Source organism: Myodes glareolus, chromosome 9, assembly GCF_982192425.1.
Source record: "Myodes glareolus chromosome 9, mMyoGla1.1, whole genome shotgun sequence".
NCBI lineage: Eukaryota > Metazoa > Chordata > Mammalia > Rodentia > Cricetidae > Myodes > Myodes glareolus.
The window spans coordinates 74,157,791-74,164,689 of NC_142034.1; positions in this window are offsets into that span (position 1 = coordinate 74,157,791).

A 6,899-nucleotide genomic window follows, 5' to 3' on the forward strand; every position below is an offset into this window, starting at 1 on the left:
AGATTATAGGTAAACAATAGAGGTAAAAGGCTCCACCAGAGCCTTGGGGGAGTTTCTGTGGACCTGGTTCAGGGCAGCAGGCGGCCTTCCTACAGGGCCAGCTCACTCTCACTCCTAAGTGAGCCTCGACTCATAGGACCTGCAGCTTCAGTCACAGCGGGACCTGGAGCTCAGCCTTAGCTCAGGCTATATTGTCACCTGGGTCTTTGTGGAGCAACAGGTTGAGCTTGCTGTAAGTCTCAGCCTCACTGGGTCCCCAGTTCGGGCCTGGCTGGACCTCGAACCTTCACCCTCACCTTGGCCTCAGTGGGTCCAAGACCTTGACGTCACTGTGCCTTCAGCCTAGGTCTAACCTGGACCCTAAGTTTTGGTTATGCATGACCTCGTACCTTGGCCTCCTGGATCCCAGAACTTAAGCCTACTGAAACCCAGACTTTACCTTGTAGAACCCTAGACCTCAGTCTAGACCCAAATGGAATCCAGAGCTTGGATCTTACACAGCCCTGAGGATTGGCCTCACCAGGACCCCAACATCAGCCTCAAGTGGCTTCAGTCTTCAGTCTCCTGGACCCCACAGTTTAGTCTGAATCCCAGCCTTGACCTTCCTAAGCCCAACCTTTGGCCCAGACTGAAGCCCAGGCCTCAGCTTAACCCCTTGGTGTTTACCCTCCTCTCGTACACAAGGTTTTTCTCCTTCTTCTCTTAGCAACCCTTAAAATTCCACCCCTTGCCCCCCTCTTTGAAAGGGTCTCCTGGACTCCAGATCTCAGATTTGCTAGGCTTTGGACCAGGCCCCCACTGGCCCCTGGTCTCGGCCCCACTCCCATCAGCTAGCTCCCACCAACAGCCACTCTTCCTTTCTCCTCCAGCAGGGGAAGTTAAGGTTCCCGGGAGAAAACGCCTTCTGCGGAGGCCTACCCTACCAGGCAAGCTGTTGTCCTCGAGAAAAAAAAAAGAAGAAGAAGCAGCTTCCAGCCTCACTTATAACAAACTCGGTATGTTGTGCAACCCTGCGGTACAGAATGTACACGGGCCCAGGCTCCTCACGGTTGCATAATTTTCCAGCTGTTTTGGGGACTATTTCATTTCTTCGTCTGGCAGACTTCATGAGCCATATATAAAAATGATATCTATATATGTAAATATAAAGATGAACATATGCGAGCAATGTGAGGACAAGCGTGAGTGAAGGAGGAGGTGGGGAACGAGACTTGGTGAAAAGGCAGAGGAAACAAGTGTAAACATTTGGAATGTCACCTTCGGGACGTCGGGAGACAGAGCGAACTTGGACTCAAACCTTAAATGAGACACCGGTCCAGTCGCATGAATTTCAAGTATGTGGCGGTGTGTGATTTTTTTCCTCTTTCATACAAATATTTTTGTTTTGTTTTTCTTTCTTTCTTTCTTTTAGCAAGCCTTAAAACTCCCATCATTTTCCCCCTTTGAGATAAGGTCTCATGTAACCCAGGCTGGCCTTGAACTCTCCGCATAGTCAAGGATGACCTCAAACATCTGCAACTTTGGCATCCTCCTTGCTGCTGGAACTCGCCAGGCTTCAGAATCAAGAGCCAAATCAGCCTCTCCTTTACATATTACTCAGTATCAGGTACTATATTAGAAAAACACAGAATCAAGTGTACCATGCTCACAAAGGGCCCAGGATGTCCTTGGTTTTCTGATCCCCCTGCTTTCACCTCTTGGGTGCTGGGATTACAAACCTGCACCTCCACATCTGGTTTATGGGGTACCAGGAATCGAACCCAGGCCTCCGTGTACTTTAGGCAAGCACTCTTCCTGCAGAGTTGCCCCAGCCCAGACTCCATGACTTTTTTTCATTACAGGAATTCTGTATGCATTTTCTTGCCATGAGTTTGGTCTGAATTTGTTTCTTGTGTATTTATTTTTATCTTACAATTTCTTGACGGACACTTCTAGAAGGAAGATGTTTAAATGCCAGATACTTATTAGAAATGCAACCCAAGGTGTTCCACTCTGGAACAGAGAAACATCAAGATGGCAAGTGACGCACAGGACCATCTACAAGGTCCCAACGCTTCCTCCTGTCGGGGATTTCTGTTGGATATGGCAGGATAGCGTGCCGCACTATAGAGTCCTCTGATAGAAGCAGACGCTTCCAGGATGACTCCCTTGGAGTAGAGGGGCCCACCAGACCTGGGAGCCCCACCTCTTGTACCACAAGCTAGAGACTTGCAGGCAGCACCATACTCGTCCTACTGGGTTAGACCAACACCCTCACCTTTTCAACCTGAAGTAGATACATGTATGTAAACACTAGGGCTCTAGTGTCTTGGTTCCCTTTGGTTTAAAGGAAGTATGTTCTGGGAACACAGGGTTTTTAATCAAGTATGGCAGGTGACTGACACAGGAGGCTGAAAAAGAGGCCTCTGTCTCTGCCCTGGCCACACTGGATCAGCTAACTATTCTACAATGCCTTCTAGAACCTCATGGTTAAGACAAGAATCGTTCTTGGGTTTCTGCCTCTGCAGGCTGGGTGGCAGGGGCAGCTGGGCAACTCTGCTGGATATCAGTTCGCAGGGAACCGAGGTCAGACGTTTCTAAAGGGTCTGAAAGACGGCTCAGTGGGAAGAGCATTTGTCATCCAAGTGTAGGAACCCTAGGTCCCAGAACTCACATAAAGCTGGAGGCAGTACGGCACATCTGCGACCCCATAGTACACCTACTAGGAGACGGAGAGACAGGAGATGGAGACAACAGTCTCCGGAAGCTCACTTGCTGGCCAGTTAGTCTGTTGTGTGCAGCGGTAAACAAGAGACTCTGACTCGAACAAGGTGAAAGGTGAGGATCAACACTTAAGTCTGTCCTCAGGCTTCTACACGCACACGGTGGAGCACACGCAGCACACACGGTGGTGGGGAAGGCGCTCCTAGAAAGCTGCAGGGAAGCCGGAGAGAGACGGCTCAGGGGGCAGAGCACCCGACCTCTCCGGCCGCCCGAGGAGGACCCGAGTTCGATCCCCAGCCCGGCACCGCATGTAGTTTCGTCTACCGTCAGGCAGCGCCGCCCCACGGCGGGTGGCCTACAGAACGACCCGCGCGCACACACACGCAGTCTCCCACCGTCCGCGGTAGATCCGTGTAGAGTAGTAGGCAAAAAACAAACAAACAAACAAACAAAAAGATGCAGAGAAAGCCCTGATGCTTACTAAAGCCTGGGGGGAGGGGCGTGAGTCATCACTTCTGTCTGTTGTTCTGCTGGTCAAGGCAAGACACACTGCCCAACCCAACATGACTGGGTAGGAAAGGACTGTCCATCCTTGATGGAGATGCCATAAGTCACATGGCAATGAGTGTGGATGCAGGAGTGTGTTCTGGGTAGAGCGGCTCCCGCATAATACACGTCTACTCAGAATATCAGGAAGGGACGTCATTTAGAAATAAGATCTTTGTAGATTTATCATCATTTAATGAGGTCAAGCTTGGGTAGTGTGACTGGCCAGTGTCTTTAGAGAAAAGATGGAGACACGTACACACGGCGGCAAGGGCACGTGATGGCCAGACAGAGAAGCGAGAGCTACCTCCATGAGCAGGGAGACAAGGTTATGGAGCTCCAAGCTGAATGAGCGCATATGTGCGGAGTTGGTGCTTTTAGGGAAGAATTAGGTGAGAGGAGACCAAGGGTGGGGTCCAATTCAAAATTCGATTCTCTCTCTCCTCTCAACTCCCTTCTTTCCTCCTCCTGTTCCTCCTCCCTTTTTTCTCTCTCCCTCCCACCCTCTTGCCTTTTGTTTTGCTTTGTTTTTTAAGTTTTTGCTTTCTGTTTCTCCCAGATAAAGTCTCATATAACCCAGGCTGGCCTCAAACTCATCTTTTAGCCAAGGCTGACCTTAAACTCCTGTCCTTGAACTACACACACACACACCTACTTCTGCTTTCAACTCCTGAGAGCAAGAATTACAGGCACGAGACACCTTGAGGAAGTGAAGTCTAACGGTTGAGGCACCGAGCCTGTGACTTTATGTCACCCTGTCCTAACACAGCAGCCACGAGGTGGGAGGCTGGCAGATTGTCCCTCACCAGGGAGGCGCACATTTGAGTGCGTCTGTGAGATGTTTCCAGAAAGATTTATCAGAGCAAAGAATACCCCACCCCCAGAGTGAGTGGCACTATTCCATGGACTGCGGTTCAGACGGAATAAAGAGAAGAAATGGAGCTAAGCACCAGCATTCGTCTCTCGGCTTCCTGACTGTGAGCACACGGTGACCAGCTGCCTCATGCCTCTGCTGCCAGGAGCTGTTTCCCCTGCTGTGATGGACAGAGCCCCTGAAGTGGGAGCCCAAACCAGCCCTTCCTTCCTCGAGCTGCTATTGTCAGGTTTTGCCTCAGAGAGAATAAGAAACTATTAGGCACAGTCAACACTCCAACCCAAACTGAGACGCACTCTTTATTTCCAGGGCCCTCCATCCTGGCTGAGGGGACAGCTGGGACAGGAGACTCCAAGTTCACTGTCTTCGTCCCCAAACCATCCTTGTCAGCAAATCCTCGTCTTAATCTCTAGTGGTTCTCAACCTTCCTAATGCTGGAACTCTACAATACAGCTTCTCATGCTGTGCTGACCCCCAGCCATAAACTTATTTTCATTGCTACTTCATAACTGCAGTTTTGCTACTGTTATGAATTCTAGTGTAAATATCCGATATGCAGAGTATCTGATATGTGACCCACGCGAAAGGGTTGTTCAGCACCCCAGAGGGCTCTCAATCCAGAGAATGAAAAACACTCTTCTAGAAGATCCTTTTCCCCCCTACATCGTTCCCTGGGTGACTTCTGAGAAAGATGCCTGAATATACGCCCCTTGTGGCAGCTGAAGGCATTGCAGGTTGCCATGGTTTGAATGTGAACTGTCCTCCGCAGGCTGGTGTTTTGAGTTCTTGTTACCAGGCTGGTAGGAGTGTTCAAACAGACCAGAACCTCCAGACAGTTGAGCAGGACTGACATAAGTCAGTCACTAGCTGTGACCTTTAAAGATTCTATCTGATCCTTGGCTCTCGTTTTACTCCCTCTGCTTCCTGGATTGCAGGGATGTGAACAGCCCCCCTCCACCGCCACTGGACCCTCCCACTGCAATGGGCTAAGTCCTCTGAAACCTGACCCAAGATAATTCTTCTCTACTTAAGTTGTTTCTGTGAGGTATTTTGTCACAGAGATGCAAAGGTAACTCATATCTCAGCCTTTGTCCTTCTGTGAAAAGTTGGTGGTCCCCACACGTCTTTTCCATCTTCAATGATCTTGATCTCTTTTTTAAAAAATAAAAGATTGGTTTATTTTATGTGTGCGTTTGTCTGCATGTGTACGTGTGCACCATGTGCCTACAATGCCTGTAGAGTCAGGAAGAGGGCGCCAGATTCCTTGAAATCAGAGTTACAGACCATTGTGGAGCAACACGTGTCCTGGAACTGAACCCTGGTCCTCTGCAAGAGCAACAGGGGCTCTTAACCCCGGGACATCTCTCTAGACCCTGTCTTACTCTATTTAGCTCAGCCTGTTTTTTGTTTATGTTGTTTGTCGATACACAGTTTTCTCAATAACCGTGACTTCCCCGTGTATTTGCTCTCAGGTACCAAAAGTCTCATTGTCGATGCATTTCCAGAAAAGACTCTTTGTGCTCAATGACAGGCACAGTTTGACCACCATTTAATTTTTCCTATACTAGGTATGAGATTTGTCCTTATGACTCCCAAACTGTATCTTATATACACATGAGGATCTTTTGACTGGGTAGGCTAACGCAGTGTTCCAACACCGTTCTCTGAATTTCCCATTGCTACTTCCTCCCAATTCTTTTTTAAAGCATTCTGTGCACATACGTGTGAACATGCATGTGTACATATATGAGTGTGTGTGCACGCATGCGCACACGTGCACGCAGAGGCTAAAGGTCAATATCAGATGCTTTTCCCAGTCACTCTTCATCTTGTTTTTTTGAGGCAGGGTCCCTCAATGAACTTGAAACTCTGCAGTAAGCATAGGCTAGGTGGCAGCAAACCTGGGGATCCTGTCTCTGCTGACACCCCAGCACTGGGGTTGCAGATATATTGACACCACTGCTGGCCTTTATGTGGCTGTTGGGAACCAAACCCAGGTCCTCGGGCTTGTGCAGCAAACACTTTACCCTCTGTGCCATCTCCCCGTCCTTCCTCTCCGTTCTTCTGGGAAGTGGCTAGAGGTTGTTCCCAGGCTAACTCCTCTTCTGAGCCCCACCTCCCACACAGGCAGTCTGAGGTGGCTCTTGCTGCCTACAGATTCACCCAGCCAAGGCCAAGCACACTCAATAGAAGTCACTAGAAGCCACAACTTCCGCAGCTGTTTTACCCTGTGTAACACGGGCCAGCCCTTTCCTAACCTAAACAGTTCTAGCTCTAAAGACATCTCACAGATTGTGTGCTTGGGTCAGCAACACTGACCACATCGACATGGCAGAATAAACCACCCCGAACCTGGCAGCCTTGCTCAGCCGGAATACAGGCTTGCTTGGCCTCCCAGCTCAGCCTCCATAGGTGTGCATTTCTACCACCAAGGCTGCAAGGGCAGCATCATCCAGGGGAGGCTGGTGGCATGAAACACTCAGAAGTCTCTAGAAGGGTGAGCATAAAGCACAGGCCCTTTTCTTCTTGGACTCCAACTGAAAACCTCATCATTCCAGTCCACATCCTGCTGGCCCCAGAGGCCGCACAGCCAAGCCTAGCATGAGCATGAATTTTGTTTTGGTTTGGTTTGGTTTGATTTTAAACAGCATCTCAAACTTGTCACATAGCTGCAGCTGACCTTGAACTCATGATCCTCCTGCCTCTACCTCCCCGGTATTGGGATGATAGGCATGCACACCTGGCTCCATGACGAAATACCTCGGGTTGTAGCTCA